The sequence below is a fragment of the Salmo salar genome, chromosome 05, assembly GCF_965601325.2.
Source record: "Salmo salar chromosome 05, fSalSal1, whole genome shotgun sequence".
NCBI classification, from domain to species: domain Eukaryota; kingdom Metazoa; phylum Chordata; class Actinopteri; order Salmoniformes; family Salmonidae; genus Salmo; species Salmo salar.
In genome coordinates, this window is record NC_138295.1 from 285107 (window position 1) to 308229 (window position 23123).

The window sequence follows — 23123 nt, forward strand, 5'->3', positions numbered from 1 at the left end:
ATCGAACATCTCTGGAGAGACCTGAAAATAGCTGTGCAGCGAAGCTCCCCATCCAACCTGACATAGCTTGAGAGGATCTGCAGAGAAGAATGGGGAGAAACTCCCCAAATACAGGTGTGCCAAGATTATAGCGTCATATCCAAAAAGACTTGATGCTGAAATAGCTGCCAAAAGTGCTTCAACAAAGTACTGAGTAAAGGGTCTGAAAACATATGTAAATATGATATATCCAGTTTTTGTATATATTTGCAAAATTTTCTAAAAACCAGTTTTTTCTTTGTCATTATGGGGTATTGTGTGTAGATTGATCAGGGGAAAAATGTTGTAACGTAATAAATGCGGAAAAAGTCAAGGGGTCTAAACACTTTCCGAATGCAGTGAATGTCTGTAAACCTTCTGTTTGGTGTAGGTGTAGAGAAATGTCAAACTGGCAAACTAGCTAGCTGTGGTTTCCTGTTGCTGCTGCTGTTATCGTCGTAAAAACTACAGCTTACCTCAGTCTAATGTAACGTTCGTATCTCAGTCTAAACTAACTTCAGAACCTGTCTGACCCTGACTTCAGTATCTAACACGCTAACCCTCTCTTCAGTATCTAACTACAGTATCTAACTACAGTGTCTAACACACTAACCCTGACTACAGTATCTAACTACAGTATCTAACACACTAACCCTGACTACAGTATCTAACTACAGTATCTAACACACTAACCCTAACTACAGTATCTAACACACTAACCCTGACTACAGAATCTAACTACAGTATCTAACACATTAACCCTAACTACAGTATCTAACTACAGTATCTAACTACAGTATCTAACTACAGTATCTAACACACTAACCCTAACTACAGTATCTAACTACAGTATCTAACACACTAACCCTGACTACAGTATCTAACTACAATATCTAACACACTAACCCTGACTACAGTATCTAACTACAGTATCTAACTACAGTATCTAACACATTAACCCTAACTACAGTATCTAACACATTAACCCTAACTACAGTATCTAACTACAGTATCTAACACGCTAACCCTCTCTTCAGTATCTAACTACAGTATCTAACTACAGTATCTAACACGCTAACCCTCTCTTCAGTATCTAACTACAGTATCTAACTACAGTATCTAACACGCTAACCCTCTCTTCAGTATCTAACTACAGTATCTAACTACAGTATCTAACACGCTAACCCTCTCTTCAGTATCTAACTACAGTATCTAACTACAGTATCTAACACGCTAACCCTGACTACAGTATCTAACTACAGTATCTAACACACTAACCCTGACTACAGTATCTAACTACAGTATCTAACACACTAACCCTAACTACAGTATCTAACTACAGTATCTAACTACAGTATCTAACACACTAATCCTAACTACAGTATCTAACTAGTGTCTAACACACTAACCCTGACTACAGTATCTAACTACAGTATCTAACTACAGTATCTAACACACTAACCCTAACTACAGTATCTAACACACTAACCCTGACTACAGAATCTAACTACAGTATCTAACTACAGTATCTAACACGCTAACCCTCTCTTCAGTATCTAACTACAGTATCTAACTACAGTATCTAACACGCTAACCCTGACTACAGTATCTAACTACAGTATCTAACACACTAACCCTGACTACAGTATCTAACTACAGTATCTAACACACTAACCCTAACTACAGTATCTAACTACAGTATCTAACTACAGTATCTAACACACTAATCCTAACTACAGTATCTAACTAGTGTCTAACACACTAACCCTGACTACAGTATCTAACTACAGTATCTAACTACAGTATCTAACACACTAACCCTAACTACAGTATCTAACACACTAACCCTGACTACAGAATCTAACTACAGTATCTAACACATTAACCCTAACTACAGTATCTAACTACAGTATCTAACTACAGTATCTAACTAGTGTCTAACTCACTAACCCTGACTACAGTATCTAACTTCAGTGTCTAACACACTAACCCTAACTACAGTATCGAACTACAGTATCTAACTACAGTATCTAACTAGTGTCTAACTCACTAACCCTAACTACAGTATCGAACTACAGTATCTAACTACAGTATCTAACTACAGTATCTAACTAGTGTCTAACTCACTAACCCTGACTACAGTATCTAACTACAGTATCTAACTACAGTATCTAACACACTAACCCTAACTACAGTATCTAACACACTAACCCTGACTACAGTATCTAACTACAGTATCTAACTACAGTATCTAACACACTAACCCTAACTACAGTATCTAACACACTAATCCTGACTACAGTATCTAACTACAGTATCTAACTACAGTGTCTAACTACAGTGTCTAACTACATTATCTAACTACAGTATCTAACTACAGTATCTAACTACAGTGTCTAACTCACTAACAGTTAATGTGTTCATGGAGAATTCCAATTTCCTTTCATCTTGACAAGGCCAAACAAAGAAATTAATAGTTTTATAATTTTTATAGTTGAAAATCGTAACTAAAATTGGTTAAACTCATTTTCTCGTTTATGGTTTCCAAATTGGGCCTAACCCTAACCAACAAATGAATAAAGTTGGCTTGCACCACCTGGCTAGCTAGCATTAGCCTGCTAAAGTTATTGCTGACTAGCTAGCAAGCTGGCTAACTGACTAGCTACATAGCCTTGCCTGGCTACTGTCTATAGTCATTCTAGCTAGTGAAATTAATTTAGTCCCTCATGCTAGCTAGTAGTAGCTAGCTAGTGGAAGCAAGCTAACGTTAGTCCCTCAACCTGCTACAAGATGAATGTGGCACGGCCAGAGGAATCCCCGACCTAACAAGGTAAAAATCTCTCGTTCTGCCCGTGAACAAGGCAGTTAACCCACTGTTCCTAGGCCATCATTGTAAATAAAAATTTGCTCTTAACTGACTTGCAAATTTAAACCAAGGTAAAAAAAAATTATGAATTAAAAAAACCTGCAGCAGAAAGGTACGATTTCTACATTACTTTCTGTATCTAACTTTGCTAGATCTTCTGTCTGGCTGGTGCTTATTGACTGTGTAGGCTAATAAAGAGCTGCAATTAGTGTAATTAGTATTTGATCCTTTGCATAGCTATTTCTTACACATTCAATACAACAATATCCAGTTACACTTCACACAATTCTGATATTGTGTGTGTGGGGGGTCAGAATATGCCCCAGGAAACAGCATGGAAAATGAACAGATCATAAAGAAGATCATACAGGTACCTCAGCCAATAGATATTCTGGGCTGAGTGAATGGTCTGGATAGGGCTGAGTGACTGGACTGGATAGGGCTGAGTGACAGGACTGGATAGGGCTGAGTGACAGGACTGGATAGGGCTGAGTGACTGGACTGGATAGGGCTGAGTGACAGGACTGGATAGGGCTGAGTGACTGGACTGGATAGGGCTGAGTGACTGGACTGGATAGGGCTGAGTGACAGGACTGGATAGGGCTGAGTGACTGGACTGGATAGGGCTGAGTGACTGGACTGGATAGGGCTGAGTGACAGGACTGGATAGGGCTGAGTGAATGGTCTGGATAGGGCTGAGTGACAGGACTGGATAGGGCTGAGTGACAGGACTGGATAGGGCTGAGTGACTGGACTGGATAGGGCTGAGTGACAGGACTGGATAGGGCTGAGTGACTGGTCTGGATAGGGCTGAGTGACAGGACTGGATAGGGCTGAGTGACTGGACTGGATAGGGCTGAGTGACTGGACTGGATAGGGCTGAGTGACTGGACTGGATAGGGCTGAGTGACAGGACTGGATAGGGCTGAGTGACTGGACTGGATAGGGCTGAGTGACTGGACTGGATAGGGCTGAGTGACTGGACTGGATAGGGCTGAGTGACAGGACTGGATAGGGCTGAGTGACTGGACTGGATAGGGCTGAGTGACTGGACTGGATAGGGCTGAGTGACTGGACTGGGTGAGTGGTCTGGATAGGGCTGGGTGAAGGTGAAGTTAATATCATACTTTTTATTGATGTGGGTATAATTCCCAAACCTCCTTTCCTGCTTACTGAAAGGCAGATGTAGAAAAGGCATAATGCTGAGGATACTACATGAATTGCTATGGCAACTGGCCTACTTTTCTTAATGCATACCAACCTCCTTGTGAATGTTTACCTTTAAACAGGTTAACATACACAAGGCCGCAGGGCCAGACGGATTACCAGGACGTGTACTGCGAGCATGCGCTGACCAACTAGCAAATGTCTTCACTGACATTTCCAACCTCTCCCTGTCCGAGTCTGTAATACCAACATGTTTCAAGCAGACCACCAGAGTCCCTGTGCCCAAGAACACTAAGGTAACCTGCCTAAATGACTACAGACCCGTAGCACTCACGTCTGTAGCCATGAAGTGATTTGAAAGGCTGGTCATGGCTCACATCAACACCATTATCCCAGAAACCCTAGACCCACTCCAATTTGCATACTGCCCCAACAGATCCACAGATGATGCAATCTCTATTGCACTCCACACTGCCCTTTCACACCTGGACAAAAGGAACACCTATGTGAGAATGTTATTCATTGACTACATGTAATGCACTAGTTAGAAGAAGTGTCGGAGTCAGGCGCAGGACACATGGATGAGTGTAAACAAAATGCGTGTTTACTAAAATTCATGAATAAACTTCTTCTAATAGAAAATACAGGATTGGGGAACAACCCCTCCAAGAACACAAAACAGGAAACCGACAAGACAAACAGGAAATGCAGAGGGTTAAATAATAAACATAATTAGGGAAATCAAAAACGGGTGTACACAATAAAGACAAAACCAAACGAACAGTGAAACATCGATCGGTGGCAACTAGTAAGCCGGTGACGTCGACCGCCGAACGCCGCCCGAACAAGGAGAGGGGCCGACTTCGGCGGGAGTCATGACACTACAGCTCAGCGTTGAACACCATAGTGCCCTTAACCTGCTGGGCTAGTGGGCAGTATTTTCACGGCCGGATGAAAAACGTTCCCATTTTAAACAGGTTACTACTCTGGCCCAGAAACTAGAATATGCATATTATTAGGACCCTGGGACTAAACACCTCCCACTGCAACTGAGTCCTGGACTTCCTGATGGGCCGCCCCTAGGTGGTAAGGGTAGGTAACAACACATCCGCCACGCTGCACCTCAACACGGGGGCCCCTCAGGGGTGTGTGCTCAGTCTCCTCCTGTACTCCCTGTTCACCCACGACTGCAACACCATCATCAAATTTGCAGACGACACAACAGTGGTAGGCCTGATCACCGGCAACGATGAGACAGCCTACAAGGAGGAGGTCAGAGACCTGGCCGGGTGGTGCCAGAATAACAACCTCTCCCTCAACGTAACCAAGACTAAGGAGATGATTGTGGACTACAGGAAAAGGAGGACCGAGCACGTCTCCATTCTCATCGACGGGGCTGTAGTGGAGCAGGTTTAGAGCTTCAAGTTCCTTGGTGTCCACATCACCAACAAACTAGAATGATCCAAACACACCAAGACAGTTGTGAAGGGGGCACGACAAAGCCTATTCCCCCTCCCCCTATTCCCCAAGATTTGGCATGGGTCTTCAGATCCTCAAAAGGTTCTACAGCTGCACCATCGAGAGCATCCTGACTGGTTGCATCACTGCCTGGTACGGCAATTGCTCGGCCTCCAATCGCAAGGCACTACAGAGGGTAGTGCGCACGGCCCAGTACCTCACTGGGGCTAAGCTGCCTGCCATCCAGGACCTCTACACCAGGCGGTGTCTGAGGAAGGCCCTAAAAATTGTCAAAGTCCCCAGCCACCCCAGTCATAGACTGTTCTCTCTACTACCGCATGGCAAGCGGTACCGGAGTGCCAAGTCTAGGACAAAAAGGCTTCTCAACAGTTTTTACCCCCAAGCCATAAGACTCCTGAACAGGTAATCAAATCAAATCAAATCAAACCCAGACTATTTGCATTGTGTGCCACCCAACCCCTCTTTTACGCTGCTGCTACTCTCTGTTTATCAAATATGCATAGTCACTTTAACTATACATTCATGTACATACTACCTCAATTGGGCTGACCAACCAGTGCTCCCGCACATTGGCTAACTGGTCTATCTGCATTGTGTCCCACCACCCACCAAACCCTCTTTTATGCTACTGCTACTCTCTGTTCATCATATATGCTTAGTCACTTTAACCATATCTACATGTACATACTACCTCAATCAGCCTGACTAACCGGTGCCTGTATATAGCCTCACTACTGTATGTAGCTTCGCTACTGTTATTTTTCACTGTCTTTTTACTGTTGTTTTTATTTCTTTACTTACCTATTGTTCACCTAATACCTTTTTTGCACTGTTGGTTAAAGCCTGTAAGTAAACATTTCACTGTAAGGTCTACTACACCTGTTGTATTCAGCATTTCACTGTGAGGTCTACTACACCTGTTGTATTAAGCATTTCACTGTGAGGTCTACTACACCTGTTGTATTCAGCATTTCACTGTGAGGTCTACTACACCTGTTGTATTCAGCATTTCACTGTAAGGTCTACTACACCTGTTGTATTCAGCATTTCACTGTGAGGTCTACTACACCTGTTGTATTCAGCATTTCACTGTGAGGTCTACTACACCTGTTGTATTCAGCATTTCACTGTGAGGTCTACTACACCTGTTGTATTCAGCATTTCACCGTGAGGTCTACTACACCTGTTGTATTCAGCATTTCACTGTGAGGTCTACTACACCTGTTGTATTCAGCATTTCACTGTGAGGTCAGTGATGACTGGTTGCATCACTTCCTGTTATGGCAACTGCTCGGCCTCCAACCGCAAGGCACTACAGAGGGTAGTGCGCCCGGCCCAGTACATCACTGGGGCCGAGCTTCCTGCCATCCAGGACCTCTATACCAGGCGGTGTCAGAGGACGACCCTACAAATTGTCAAAGACTCCAGCCACCCAAGTCATAGACTGTTCTCTCTGCTACCGCACGGCAAGCGGTACCGGAGCACCAAGTCTAGGTCCAAGAGGCTTCTAAACAGCTTCAAACCCCAAGACTCATGAACATCTAATCAAATGGCTACCCAGACTATTTGCATTGCCCCCCCCCCCCCCCCCTCTTTTACACTGCTGCTACTCTCTGTTTATTATCAATGCAAAGTAAATTTAATAACTCTACCTAGATGTACATATTACCTAAATTACCTCGACTAACCGGTGCCCCCACTCCTCTTTCTATTCTGGTTAGAGCCAGTTTGCTCTGTTCTGTGAAGGGAGTTGTACACAGCGTTGTATGAGATCTTCAGTTTCTTGTCAATTTCTCGCATAGAAGAGCCTTCATTTCTCAGAACAAGAAAAGACTGACGAGTTTCAGAAGAAAGACCCACAAATGCTGATGCTCCAGATACTCAACTAGTCTAAAGAAGGCCAGTTTTATTGCTTCTTTAAACAGAACAACAGTTTTCAGCTGTGCTAACATAATTGCAAAAGGGTTTTCTAATGATCAGTTAGCCTTTTAAAATGATAAACTTGGATTAGCTAACACAACGTGCCATTGGAACACAGGAGTGATGGTTGCTGATAATGGGCCTCTGCATGCCTATGTAGATATTCCACTTAAAAGAATCCAGCTACAATAGTCATTTACAACATTAACAATGTCTACACTATTTCTGATCAATTTGATATTATTTTAATTAATGATCAAAAAATTTGCTTTTCTTTCAAAAACAAGGACATTTCTAAATGACCCCAAACTTTTCAACCGTAGTGTACATATTACCTCGACTAACCAGTGTCCTCGCACATTGACTCTGTACCGGTACCCCCTGTATATAGACCCTGCTCTCTAGACCCTGCTCTCTCACCCCCTGCTCTCTCTCCCCCTACTCTCTCTCCCCCCTGCTCTCTCTCCCCCGGCTCTCTCTCCCCCGGCTCTCTGCACCCTGCTCTCTCCCCCTGCTCTCTAGACACTGCTCTCTCTCCCCCTGCTCTCTCTCCCCCTGCTCTCTAGACCCTGCTCTCTAGACCCTGCTCTCTCTCCCCCTGCTCTCTAGACCCTGCTCTCTCTCCCCCTGCTCTCTCTCCCCCTACTCTCTCTCCCCCCTGCTCTCTCTCCCCCGGCTCTCTGCACCCTGCTCTCTCCCCCTGCTCTCTAGACACTGCTCTCTCTCCCCCTGCTCTCTCTCCCCCTGCTCTCTAGACCCTGCTCTCTAGACCCGGCTCTCTGCACCCTGCTCTCTCCCCCTGCTCTCTAGACACTGCTCTCTCTCTCCCTGCTCTCTCTCCCCCTGCTCTCTCCCCCCCTGCTCTCTAGACCCGGCTCTCTAGACCCTGCTCTCTAGACACTGCTCTCTCTCTCCCTGCTCTCTCTCTCCCTGCTCTCTCTCTCCCTGCTCTCTCTCCCCCTGCTCTCTCTCCCCCTGCTCTCTAGACACTGCTCTCTCTCTCCCTGCTCTCTCTCCCCCTCTCTCCCCCCCTGCTCTCTAGACCCGGCTCTCTAGACCCTGCTCTCTAGACACTGCTCTCTCTCTCCCTGCTCTCTCTCCCTCTGCTCTCTCTCCCCCTGCTCTCTAGACCCTGCTCTCTAGACCCTGCTCTCTGCATTGGTCATTCGGCTGCTCAGTTACTGAAGGTGCATTACTGCCACCTGCTGGATCACAAAAATACTGCCACTGTAATTCATTACATTACCACTCTTACATTCCGACTGTTGATCTCAACCATGAAAGCAACAATGCAAATTAAGGGCATTTAATTAAGTTGGACATTAAGGGTGTAATTCCAAATGCTATCAAGTTGCCCACACCGATTGGAAGGTGAGTGTTGAGACAATATCTTCTCTGTATCTATCTGCAGATCAAATTAATTGTAGAAAATTCCTATGACATTCTGAATCACAATCTAACTTTATTGTGGCCATGGAACCTTTGGGTCAAAATAGTGCCCACCAAAATTCTCCAAAAACCATATGAGAGCTTTTATACCTAAGTCCTACTTCCAGCTTTGTACACTTTTGTAATTACTATGCTATGGGGAGAAGCCACAACATTTTGGATACTGAAGTTGAAAATAGTAAAAAGAAAACGTGACTGAGTTTCTAGACCAGGGGCACGATTTACTACAAAAAATACCACATTGGTACACATTGTTGAAATTAGGACAGAGACTGGTGTGTTTTACTAAGCCAAAACCAGCTGGAAAATGGGCTTTATGCTTCAAGTTACCCTCTAAAACAGAGTTCCAAGTGTCATCTGTCAACTTTCGGCCAAAAAACGCACACTTGAAGCAAATGTAAATATTTAAGGAAACCAATTTAATCAAAGAGCAGTTGAACAAGAGGAAGCAACATTTAAGATAAGGGGGATAAAGTGGGTGATGTCTGCCAGCGTGGGATTGGTGCCAACAGCAAAGCAACTTCCCCTAATCAAATAAAACTTTATTTGTCACATGCGCCGAATACAACAAGTGTAGACCTTACCGTGAAATGCTGACTGACAAGCCCTTAACCAACAATGCAGTTCAAGAAGAAGAAAATATTTACCAAGTAGACTAAAATAAATAGTAAGAATAAAAAGTAACACAATAAGAATAACAATAAACAATAACGAGGCTAAATACAGGGGGCACCGGTACCGAGTCAGTGTGCAGGGGTACAGGCTAGTTGAGGTAATCTGTACATGTAGGTGGGGGCGAAGTGACTGTGCATAGATAATAAACAAACAGCGAGTAGCAGCAGTGTACAAAAGGAGGGGGGGTCAATGTAAATTGTCCGGTGGCGATTTTATGAATTGTTCAGCAGTCTTACGGATTGGGGGAAGAAGCTGTTGAAGAGCCTTTTGGTCCTAGACTTGGCATTCCGGTACCGCTTGCCGTGCGGTAGCAGAGAAAACAGTCTATAAATTGGGTGACGGGAGTCTCTGACAACTATATGGGCTTTCCTCTGACACCGCCTGGTGTAGAGGTCCTGGATGGTAGGAAGCTTGGCCCCAGTGATGTACTGGGCCGTTCGCACTACCCTCTGTAGAGCCTTACGGTCAGATGCCGAGTAGTTGCCATACCAGGCGGTGATGCAACCGGTGGTGCAGCTGTAGAACCTTTTGAGGATCTGAGGACCCATGCCAAGTCTTTTCAGTCTCCTGAGGGGGAAAAGGTTTTGTCGTGCCCTCTTCACGACTGTCTTGGTGTGTTTGGACCTTGATAGTTCATTGGTGATGTGGACACCAAGGAACTTGAAACTCTCGAACCGCTCCACTACAGCCCCGTCGATGTTATGTTCGCCCCGCCTTTTCCTGTATTCCACAATCATCTCCTTAGTCTTGCTCACATTGAGGAAGAGGTTGTTGTTCTGGCACCACACGGCCAGTTCTCTGACCTCCTCCCTATAGGCTGTCTCATCGTTGTCGGTGATCAGGCCTACCACTGTTGTGTCATCAGCAAACTGAATGATGGTGTTGGAGTCGTGTTTGGCCACGCAGTCGTGGGTGAACAGGGAATACAGGAGGGGGCTAAGTACACACCCCTGAGGGGCCCCAGCCCCCAGGATCAGCATGGTAGACGTGTTGTTGCCTACCCTTACCACCTAGGGGCGGCTCGTCAGGAAATCCAGGATCCAGTTGCAGAGGGAGGTGTTTAGTCCCAGAGTCCTTAGCTTATTGATGAGCTTTGTGGGCACTATGGTGTTGAACGCTGAGCTGTAGTCAAATGAATAGCATTCTCACATAGGTGTTCCTTTTGTCCAGGTGTGAAAGGGCAGTGTGTAGTGCGATTGAGATTGCATCATCTGTGGCTCTGTTGGGGCAGTATGCAAATTGGAGTGGGTCTAGGGTTTCTGGGATAATGGTGTTGATGTGAGCCATGACCAGCCTTTCAAATCACTTCATGGCTACAGACGTGAGTGCTACGGGTCGGGAGTCATTTAGGCAGGTTACCTTAGTGTTCTTGGGCACAGGGACTCTGGTGGTCTGCTTGAAACATGTTGGTATTACAGACTTGGACAGGGAGAGGTTGAAAATGTCAGTGAAGACACTTCAAATCAAATACAATTTATTTGTCACATACACATGGTTAGCAGGTGTTAATGCAAGTGTAGCGAAATGCTTGTGCTTCTAGTTCCGACCATGCAGTAATATCTAACAAGTAATCTACCAATTCCACAACAACTACCTTGTACACACAAGTGTAAAGGAATGAATACGAATATGTACATAAAAATATATAAATGAGTGATGGCCGAACGGCGTAGGCAAGATGTAACAGATGGTATGGAGTACAGTATATACATATACATATGAGATGAGTATTGTAGGGTATGAAAACATATAAAGCGGCATTGTTTAAGGTGGCTAGTGATACATTACATCAGGATGGCATAGAGTACAGTATATACATATGAGATGAGTAATGTAGGTAATGAAAACATTATATAAAGTGGCATTGTTTAAAGTGGCTAGTGATACATCTAATTACATCAAGATGGCAAGATGCAGTAGATGGTATAGCGTACAATATATACATATGAGATGAATAATGTAGGTTATGTAAACATTATCTAATATAAATAATATAAAGTGGCAAGTAATAAATTGATTACATTAATTTTCACATTATTAAAGTGGCTAGAGTTGAGTCAGTATGTTGGCAGGAGCCTCTCTGTGTTAGTGATGGCTGTTTAACAGTCTGATGGTCTTGAGATAGAAGCTGTTTTTCAGTCTCTCGGTCCCAGCTTTGATGCACCTGTACTGACCTCGCCTTCTGGATGATAGCGGGGTGAACAGGCAGTGGCTCAGGTGGTTGATGTCCTTGATGATCTTTTTGGCCTTGCTGTGACATCGTGTGGTGTAGGTGTCCTGGAGGGCAGGTAGTTTGCCCCCGGTGATGCATTGTGCAGACCTCACTACCCTCTGGAGAGCCTTGCGGTTGTGGGCGGAGCAGCTGCCGTACCAGGCGGTGATACAGCCCGACAGGATGCTCTCGATTATGCATCGGTAAAAGTTTGTGAGTGTTTTTGGTGACAAGACGAATTTCTTCAGCCTCCTGAGGTTGAAGAGGCGCTGCTGCGCCTTCATCACCACGCTGTCTGTGTGGGTGGACCATTTCAGTTTGTCCGTGATGTGTACGCCGAGGAACTTAAAAAAACTCTCCACCCTCTCCACTACTGTCCCGTCAATGTAGATAGGGGGCTGCTCCCTCTGCTGTTTCCTGAAGTTCACGATCATCTCTTTTGTTTTGTTGACATTGAGTGCGAGGTTATTTTCCTGACACCACACTCCGAGGGCCCTCACCTCCTCCCTGTAGGCCGGAGTACAGGGAGGAGGTGAGGAGTACAGGGAGTACAGGAGAGGGCTGAGAACGCACCCTTGTGGGGACCCAGTGTTGAGGATCAGCGGGGTGAAGATGTTGTTACCTACCCTCACCACCTGGGGGCGACCCGTCAGGAAGTGCAGGACCCAGTTGCACAGGGCGGGGTTGAGACCCAGGGTCTCGAGCTTAATGACGAGTTTGGAGGGTACTATGGTGTTAAATGCTGAGCTGTAATCGATGAACAGCATTCTTACATAGGTATTCCTCTTGTCCAGATGGGTTAGGGCAGTGTGCAGTGTGATGGCGATTGCGTCGTCTGTGGACCTATTGGGTCGGTAAGCAAATTGGAGTGGGTCTAGGGTGTCAGGTAAGGTGGAGGTGATATGATCCTTGACTAGTCTCTCAAAGCACTTCATGATGACGGAAGTGAGTGCTACAGGGAAGTAGTCATTTAGCTCAGTTACCTTAGCTTTCTTGGGAACAGGAACAATGGTGGCCCTCTTGAAGCATGTGGGGACAACAGACTGGGATAAGGATTGATTGAATATGTCTGTAAACACACCAGCCAGCTGGTCTGCGCCTGCTCTGAGGACGCGGCTAGGGATGTCGTCTGGGCCTGCAGCCTTACGAGGGTTAACACGTTTAAATGTTTTACTCATGTTGGCTGCAGTGAAGGAGAGCCCGCAGGTTTTGGTAGCGGGCCGTGTCAGTGGCACTGTATTGTCCTCAAAGCGAGCAAAAAAGTTGTTTAGTCTGTCTGGGAGCAAGGCATCGTGATCCGCGACGGGGCTGATTTTTCTTTTGTAGTCCGTGATACTGTAGACCCTGCCACATACCTCTCGTGTCTGAGCCGTTGAATTGCGACTCCACTTTGTCTCTGTACTGACGCTTAGTTTGTTTGATTGCCTTGCGGAGGGAATAGCTACACTGTTTGTATTCGGTCATGTTTCCGGTCACTTTGCCCTGATTAAAAGCAGCGGTTCGCGCGTTCAGTTTTGAGCAAATGCTGCCATCAATCCACGGTTTCTGGTTGGGGAATGTTTTAATAGACGCTCTGGGTACAACATCACCGATGCACTTGTTAATAAACTCGCACACCGAGTCAGCGTATTCGTCAATGTTGTTGTTCGCAGCAATGCGGAACATATCCCAGTCCACGTGATCAAATCAATCTTGAAGCGTGGAATCCGATTGGTCGGACCAGCGTTGAACAGACCTGAGGGCGGGAGCTTCCTGTTTTAGCTTCTGTCTATAGGCTGGGAGCAACAAAATGGAGTCGTGGTCAGATTTTCCGAAGGGAGGGCGGGGGAGGGCCTTATATGCATCGCGGAAGTTAGAATAACAGTGGTCTAGGGTTTTGCCCACCCTGGTAGCACATCCGATATGCTGATAGAATTTGGGGAGCCTTGTTTACAAATTAGCCTTGTTCAAATCCCCGGCTACAATAAATGCAGCCTCAGGATATGTGGTTTCCAGTTTACAAAGAGTCGAATGAAGTTCTTTCAGGGCCGTCGAGGTGTCTGCTTGGGGGGGGATATACACGACTGTGATTATAATCGAAGAGAATTCTCTTGGTAGATAATGCGGTCGGCATTTGATTGTGAGGAATTCTATGTCAGGTGAACAAAATGACTTGAGTTCCTGTATGTTGTTATGATCACACCACGTCTCGTTAATCATAAGGCATACACCCCCGCCCTTCTTCTTACCAGAGAGATGCTCGTTTCTGTCGGCGTGATGCGTGAAGAAACCGGGTGGCTGTACCGACTCAGATAGCGTGTCTCGATTGAGCCATGTTTCCATGAAACAAAGAACGTTAGTCTCGGATGTCTCTCTGGAATGCTACCCTTGCTCTGATATCGTCTGCCTTGTTGTCAAGAGACTCGACATTGGCGAGTAGTATGCTCGGGAGCGGTGCGCGATGTGCCCGTCTACGGAGCCTGACCAGAAGACCGCTCCGTCTGCCCCTTCTTCTGCGGCGCCGTTGTTTTGGGTCGCCGGCTGGGATCAGATCCAATGTCCTGGGTGGTGGACCAAACAGAGGATCCGCTTCGGGAAAGTTGTATTTCTGGTCGTAATGTTGGTGAGTTGACGTTGCTCTTATATCCAATAGTTCCTCCCGACTGTATGTAGTAAAACCTAAGATTACCTGGGGTAACAATGTAAGAAATAACACATAAAAAAGCTAAATACTGCATAGTTTCCTAGGAACGCGAAGCGAGGCGGCCATCTTTGTCGGCGCCGGAAGTGATTGCCAGTTGGTCAGCGCATAACTGGATATTGTTGTATTGAATGTGTAAGAAATAGCTATGCAAAGGATCAAATACTAATTACACTAATTGCAGCTCTTTATTAGCCTAAACAGTCAATAAGCACCAGCCAGACAGAAGATCTAGCAAAGTTAGATACAGAAAGTAATGTAGAAATCGTCACCAGGCAATCTCTTTCTGCAGCAGGTACCTCTGGTCGGGCCGCTTCATCTTGTAGCAGATTGAGGGACTAACGTTAGCTTGCTTCCACTAGCTAGCTACTACTAGCTAGCATGAGGGACTAACTTACTTCCGCTAGCTAGCATGACTATATCCAGTAGCCAGGTGGGGCTAGCTAGCTAGTCAGTTGGCCAGCTTGCTAGCTAGTCAGCAATAACTTTAGCCGGCTAATGCTAGCTAGGCAGGTAGTGCAAGCCAACTTTGTTCAGTTGTTGTTGAGTTTGTTCTATTGGCATGCAAATTTCATGATAAGTTAAACATCTTAGCTAACATTACTATTTTTATCTTCCTGTCACACAAATGTCTAATCCTTTCTCTGTGCTGCTGACACTGCAGCCCAACCTAGACCGTAAACACATCTGCTTTGCATATGCTTCATGAATATTATATTAGGGATCGTGTACTTCCAGGTATGAACAAAATAAAAATAAAAATAAAATGCAATGATACATTTTGTCATTATTATTTGTTACCCAAGTGGAAATTAATCGTTTTAAATGTTTTTCTAGTTTAAAACCAAAACATCAAAATTGGGAATTTACTAACAGAAAACAAATAATGACAACCTTGGTCAGTGTGGGTCCAACCTTGGTCAGTGTGGGTCCAACCTTGGTCAGTGTGGGTCCAACCTTGGTCAGTGTGGGTCCAACCTTGGTCAGTGTGGGTCCAACGTGGGTCCAATGTTGGTCAGTGTGGGTCCAACATTGGTCAGTGTGGGTCCAACGTGGGTCCAATGTTGGTCAGTGTGGGTCCAACATTGGTCAGTGTGGGTCCAACGTGGGTCCAATGTTGGTCAGTGTGGGTCCAACATTGGTCAGTGTGGGTCCAACATTGGTCAGTGTGGGTCCAACCTTGGTCAGTGTGGGTCCAACCTTGGTCAGTGTGGGTCCAACATTGGTCAGTGTGGGTCCAACCTTGGTCAGTGTGGGTCCAACGTGGGTCCAATGTTGGTCAGTGTGGGTCCAACATTGGTCAGTGTGGGTCCAACGTGGGTCCAATGTTGGTCAGTGTGGGTCCAACCTTGGTCAGTGTGGGTCCAACCTTGGTCAGTGTGGGTCCAACATTGGTCAGTGTGGGTCCAACCTTGGTCAGTGTGGGTCCAACATTGGTCAGTGTGGGTCCAACGTGGGTCAGTGTGGGTCCAACCTTGGTCAGTGTGGGTCCAACCTTGGTCAGTGTGGGTCCAACCTTGGTCAGTGTGGGTCCAACCTTGGTCAGTGTGGGTCCAACCTTGGTCAGTGTGGGTCCAACCTTGGTCAGTGTGGGTCCAACCTTGGTCAGTGTGGGTCCAACATTGGTCAGTGTGGGTCCAACATTGGTCAGTGTGGGTCCAACCTTGGTCAGTGTGGGTCCAACCTTGGTCAGTGTGGGTCCAACCTTGGTCAGTGTGGGTCCAACATTGGTCAGTGTGGGTCCAACATTGGTCAGTGTGGGTCCAACCTTGGTCAGTGTGGGTCCAACCTTGGTCAGTGTGGGTCCAACATTGGTCAGTGTGGGTCCAACCTTGGTCAGTGTGGGTCCAACATTGGTCAGTGTGGGTCCAACCTTGGTCAGTGTGGGTCCAACCTTGGTCAGTGTGGGTCCAACCTTGGTCAGTGTGGGTCCAACATTGGTCAGTGTGGGTCCAACATTGGTCAGTGTGGGTCCAACCTTGGTCAGTGTGGGTCCAACCTTGGTCAGTGTGGGTCCAACATTGGTCAGTGTGGGTCCAACATTGGTCAGTGTGGGTCCAACATTGGTCAGTGTGGGTCCAACCTTGGTCAGTGTGGGTCCAACCTTGGTCAGTGTGGGTCCAACATTGGTCAGTGTGGGTCCAACCTTGGTCAGTGTGGGTCCAACCTTGGTCAGTGTGGGTCCAACCTTGGTCAGTGTGGGTCCAACATTGGTCAGTGTGGGTCCAACATTGGTCAGTGTGGGTCCAACATTGGTCAGTGTGGGTCCAACCTTGGTCAGTGTGGGTCCAACATTGGTCAGTGTGGGTCCAACATTGGTCAGTGTGGGTCCAACATTGGTCAGTGTGGGTCCAACCTTGGTCAGTGTGGGTCCAACATTGGTCAGTGTGGGTCCAACCTTGGTCAGTGTGGGTCCAACATTGGTCAGTGTGGGTCCAACCTTGGTCAGTGTGGGTCCAACCTTGGTCAGTGTGGGTCCATGTTGGTCAGTGTGGGTCCAACATTGGTCAGTGTGGGTCCAACGTGGGTCCAATGTTGGTCAGTGTGGGTCCAACGTGGGTCAGTGTGGGTCCAACGTGGGTCAGTGTGGGTCCAACCTTGGTCAGTGTGGGTCCAACCTTGGTCAGTGTGGGTCCATGTTGGTCAGTGTGGGTCCAACATTGGTCAGTGTGGGTCCAACCTTGGTCAGTGTGGGTCCAACCTTGGTCAGTGTGGGTCCATGTTGGTCAGTGTGGGTCCAACATTGGTCAGTGTGGGTCCAACGTGGGTCCAATGTTGGTCAGTGTGGGTCCAACGTGGGTCAGTGTGGGTCCAACGTGGGTCAGTGTGGGTCCAACCTTGGTCAGTGTGGGTCCAACCTTGGTCAGTGTGGGTCCAACCTTGGTCAGTGTGGGTCCAACCTTGGTCAGTGTGGGTCCAACGTTGGTCAGTGTGGGTCCAACCTTGGTCAGTGTGGGTCCAACGTGGGTCCAATGTTGGTCAGTGTGGGTCCAACGTGGGTCAGTGTGGGTCCAACCTTGGTCAGTGTGGGTCCAACCTTGGTCAGTGTGGGTCCAACGTGGGTCAGTGTGGGTCCAACGTGGGTCAGTGTGGGTCCAACGTGGGTCAGTGTGGGTCCAACGTTGGTCAGTGTGGGTCCATGTTAGTCAGTGTGGGTCCAACCTTGGTCAGTGTGGGTCCAACCTTGGTCAGTGTGGGTCCATGTTGGTCAGTGTGGGTCCAACGTTGGTCAGTGTGGGTCCAACATTGGTCAGTGTGGGTCCAACGTGGGTCCAATGTTGGTCAGTGTGGGTCCAACGTGGGTCAGTGTGGGTCCAACGTGGGTCAGTGTGGGTCCAACCTTGGTCAGTGTGGGTCCAACCTTGGTCAGTGTGGGTCCAACCTTGGTCAGTGTGGGTCCAACGTTGGTCAGTGTGGGTCCAACCTTGGTCAGTGTGGGTCCAACGTGGGTCCAATGTTGGTCAGTGTGGGTCCAACGTGGGTCAGTGTGGGTCCAACCTTGGTCAGTGTGGGTCCAACCTTGGTCAGTGTGGGTCCAACATTGGTCAGTGTGGGTCCAACATTGGTCAGTGTGGGTCCAACCTTGGTCAGTGTGGGTCCAACCTTGGTCAGTGTGGGTCCAACATTGGTCAGTGTGGGTCCAACCTTGGTCAGTGTGGGTCCAACATTGGTCAGTGTGGGTCCAACCTTGGTCAGTGTGGGTCCAACCTTGGTCAGTGTGGGTCCAACCTTGGTCAGTGTGGGTCCAACATTGGTCAGTGTGGGTCCAACATTGGTCAGTGTGGGTCCAACCTTGGTCAGTGTGGGTCCAACCTTGGTCAGTGTGGGTCCAACATTGGTCAGTGTGGGTCCAACATTGGTCAGTGTGGGTCCAACATTGGTCAGTGTGGGTCCAACCTTGGTCAGTGTGGGTCCAACCTTGGTCAGTGTGGGTCCAACATTGGTCAGTGTGGGTCCAACCTTGGTCAGTGTGGGTCCAACCTTGGTCAGTGTGGGTCCAACCTTGGTCAGTGTGGGTCCAACATTGGTCAGTGTGGGTCCAACATTGGTCAGTGTGGGTCCAACATTGGTCAGTGTGGGTCCAACCTTGGTCAGTGTGGGTCCAACATTGGTCAGTGTGGGTCCAACATTGGTCAGTGTGGGTCCAACATTGGTCAGTGTGGGTCCAACCTTGGTCAGTGTGGGTCCAACATTGGTCAGTGTGGGTCCAACCTTGGTCAGTGTGGGTCCAACATTGGTCAGTGTGGGTCCAACCTTGGTCAGTGTGGGTCCAACCTTGGTCAGTGTGGGTCCATGTTGGTCAGTGTGGGTCCAACATTGGTCAGTGTGGGTCCAACGTGGGTCCAATGTTGGTCAGTGTGGGTCCAACGTGGGTCAGTGTGGGTCCAACGTGGGTCAGTGTGGGTCCAACCTTGGTCAGTGTGGGTCCAACCTTGGTCAGTGTGGGTCCATGTTGGTCAGTGTGGGTCCAACATTGGTCAGTGTGGGTCCAACCTTGGTCAGTGTGGGTCCAACCTTGGTCAGTGTGGGTCCATGTTGGTCAGTGTGGGTCCAACATTGGTCAGTGTGGGTCCAACGTGGGTCCAATGTTGGTCAGTGTGGGTCCAACGTGGGTCAGTGTGGGTCCAACGTGGGTCAGTGTGGGTCCAACCTTGGTCAGTGTGGGTCCAACCTTGGTCAGTGTGGGTCCAACCTTGGTCAGTGTGGGTCCAACCTTGGTCAGTGTGGGTCCAACGTTGGTCAGTGTGGGTCCAACCTTGGTCAGTGTGGGTCCAACGTGGGTCCAATGTTGGTCAGTGTGGGTCCAACGTGGGTCAGTGTGGGTCCAACCTTGGTCAGTGTGGGTCCAACCTTGGTCAGTGTGGGTCCAACGTGGGTCAGTGTGGGTCCAACGTGGGTCAGTGTGGGTCCAACGTGGGTCAGTGTGGGTCCAACGTTGGTCAGTGTGGGTCCATGTTAGTCAGTGTGGGTCCAACCTTGGTCAGTGTGGGTCCAACCTTGGTCAGTGTGGGTCCATGTTGGTCAGTGTGGGTCCAACGTTGGTCAGTGTGGGTCCAACATTGGTCAGTGTGGGTCCAACGTGGGTCCAATGTTGGTCAGTGTGGGTCCAACGTGGGTCAGTGTGGGTCCAACGTGGGTCAGTGTGGGTCCAACCTTGGTCAGTGTGGGTCCAACCTTGGTCAGTGTGGGTCCAACCTTGGTCAGTGTGGGTCCAACGTTGGTCAGTGTGGGTCCAACCTTGGTCAGTGTGGGTCCAACGTGGGTCCAATGTTGGTCAGTGTGGGTCCAACGTGGGTCAGTGTGGGTCCAACCTTGGTCAGTGTGGGTCCAACCTTGGTCAGTGTGGGTCCAACCTTGGTCAGTGTGGGTCCAACCTTGGTCAGTGTGGGTCCATGTTGGTCAGTGTGGGTCCAACGTGGGTCAGTGTGGGTCCAACGTGGGTCAGTGTGGGTCCAACGTTGGTCAGTGTGGGTCCATGTTAGTCTGTGTGGGTCCAACCTTGGTCAGTGTGGGTCCAACCTTGGTCAGTGTGGGTCCAACGTGGGTCAGTGTGGGTCCAATGTAGGTCAGTGTGGGTCCAACGTGGGTCAGTGTGGGTCCAACCTTGGTCAGTGTGGGTCCAACCTTGGTCTGTGTGGGTCCAACCTTGGTCAGTGTGGGTCCAACCTTGGTCAGTGTGGGTCCAACCTTGGTCAGTGTGGGTCCAACCTTGGTCAGTGTGGGTCCAACGTGGGTCAGTGTGGGTCCAACGTGGGTCAGTGTGGGTCCAATGTTGGTCAGTGTGGGTCCAACCTTGGTCAGTGTGGGTCCAACCTTGGTCAGTGTGGGTCCAATGTTGGTCAGTGTGGGTCCAATGTTGGTCAGTGTGGGTCCAACCTTGGTCAGTGTGGGTCCAACCTTGGTCAGTGTGGGTCCAACCTTGGTCAGTGAGGGTCCAACGTTGGTCAGTGTGGGTCCAACGTTGGTCAGTGTGGGTCCAACCTTGGTCAGTGTGGGTCCAACGTGGGTCAGTGTGGGTCCAACGTGGGTCAGTGTGGGTCCAAGTACTTTTTGGCCAATTAATATTTCCTAATAGATGACGAGATAAAAAAAAAAACGAGTAAAGGGTTGTTCCTCAATTATCTGATTTGAATCAATCTGAAATCAAACCACACAAACGGTTTTGTTTTTGTTTTTATTGTCTAAAGCAAATATTAAATAACAAGAAATGGAATAATGATTTGATTTTTAAAATGTTGTGTATTTAATTATAGGTTCTGGTTCGACTCTTGCACCAGTATGTTTTGGCCAATTAATAGTTGTGGCTTCTTGACAATACAGAAAATAATAAATGGGTCTTTCTTTATGTAATCGAATAATCAGATAAATGTTATTTATATTTTTATGTATCTCATTCCAATGATTTGATGATTGACAGTCACTGTAGACAGTCATACGACCAGTCCTGAGTCCAAATTGGTCAGTGAGACAGTCACATCCACAACCTTAACGACTAACCTATAGCCTATATCATCGTGGATAGGCTCTATAACATGCCACCAATAACCAGAAGCTTCCGTATGAGCTTAGACAACATGACCACATGGGCAGTAAGCCGCAGTCTGTGAAATGTGTGTGTCATGACCAGTGGCGACCCGTCATTCAGGGCAGGTGGGACAGAACCCCACCTGTTTTGAGCCCCACATTTTTAGCATATTTTTTTTTACATTCGTGCATTATTACATGTCACATATCAGTTTGCAAACAATGTAAAAAAATATATATATCATTGAGTTAATAAAGCAGGTGTTTCAGCCTAGCTCAGTGATTTCTACGGTGGTGGGGAAAGCCAGCAGAAAATATGGAACGTTGCACCGTGATTAGCTCAGTGTTCTGTCACTCATTGGGACAATATGTCACCGCCAAGTCTAAGGGGAGACCCTTGGGTTCTGCCACAGATTTACATTAGAAGTGCCCATCCAAGAAGGCTCAAGGTCATTGGCCACAGATAAAATGACGTTAAATCACATTATATTTACAGTAGCTTTGATTGGACTGATCATGTCAACATCATACTTTCAAAATCTTAGCTAGCAGTCATCATCATGAGTCAAGTCGAAAGCCTACTGGAAAATTATTTTTAATCCTTGTCATGTGAAGAGAAATAATGGAGAGAAATTAGAGATAAAACGTATCAGTGGACATAAACAATACTGTCAGGAATCCCGCTTCCTGAGTCTGTTTCTGCCTGAGCTGACTGTTTTTTTTGTTTGGAGTGTTGTCTAAGGTTCCTGAACGCACCCTGTCTGGTTGCTAGGCAATGAAGTTAGGTGGGAGATCTAGTGATTACCCGCACCTGCATCTCATCAACCTTCTGCACACCTGGTCCTGATCATCACCTCTTCTTAAACCCTGAGCTGACATCCATTCCCTGCTGGATCGTTAGCAACGAACAGTATGTTGTGCCAGCATATCAGCCTCATGTTTCCTGAGCTAGTTTTGTTGTTTTGTGCTTGTTACTGGTTACTCCCTCCCGTTTACTCTGTCTACAGTCATTCTCCCGGAACATTCAACTCCCTTGCCTGGCCGTCGGTGGATACAGTGACTTCATTGGATCAACCCATTTACTCTCATCAACTCACCTCCGCTGCCGCTCCGCCTCCTGGATTGCTCAATATACACATCAAGACTACCAATAAATACTCACTTTCATTTTACTCACCTTGTCCTGGTCTGCTTCTGGGTTCTGTCTTAGAGAATCGTGACAAATACACAACAAGTTGGAAATTGCAAACTCAGCAATGAGTGTTTTGGAAGGAATCAGTGGCTAACTGCAAGCGTTGCAAAGCAATCACGAGCCTGCTATTCAGTGGAGAGGGTGTGTGGTCTAAGTCTGGGTTTAAGGGTCTCTTTTCCAAGCTTAAAATGATAAATATTTACATGCAACACCTTGGGCCATAAAATGTTGAATACATTGGCCATGCTATCAATCCAGCATGACTTCTTCCGTGTTCAACACAACTGGAAACTCAGAACTCCAGTGAGTTCAAGACAAGTTAACGTTAGTCCCAGAAAAAAAGAGCAATGACAAAAAAGTTAGTTTTGAGCGGTCATCCAACTTGGAATTCCAAGCCTCTTTCTAGAGCTCCAACCTGAAGATCACTGACGTCATGATTCTACCTTGTTTTTTCAGAGCTCCCAGATGCCTTGAAAGCACCTGTCACGTCTGGACTATCATTAAACGTGAAGACTTATTTATATCAAATCAGTTCTCTAGGTTTAATTATTACGTGATTAAACTAATCATGTAAACATTAATTAACTAGGAAGTCAGGGCACCACGGAAAATGTTGAGATTACAGAGTTATAATTTTCCGAACATAACTCTTCAGCTATTTTAATATCTGATCAATTAGTCTTCTATTAATTATTATTACCTCATCAGTTCTCATTACTGAATGTCGCAAACCCTTGGATATCTGCACGAACCCTAGCCTAAATCATGAATCAGCGATATACAAATTGGCTTAATTATTTATTTACTAACTAAATAATCACACAGAATTACATAACAAACAAACAGTAGATATTTGGTTACTACATGATACAAAGAAAAAGTCCGTAGCGGATGAAGCCGATATGACGGTTTGGTAGACAAAGGAAAGGGGTGGGGACTG

The 23123-nt window shown here is 47.0% G+C and overlaps 1 protein-coding gene across 1 annotated transcript in view; it reads right to left on the bottom strand.

Moving 5' to 3' along the window:
- Nucleotides 1-9427: 9427 nt before the first annotated feature.
- The window catches only part of itm2a (Integral membrane protein 2A), a gene marked incomplete at its 3' end in the record, with an annotated part of 46608 nt that continues 32912 nt past the window's right edge, over nucleotides 9428-23123 (bottom strand). The window contains 1 exon segment of the mRNA NM_001139826.1: nucleotides 9428-9496.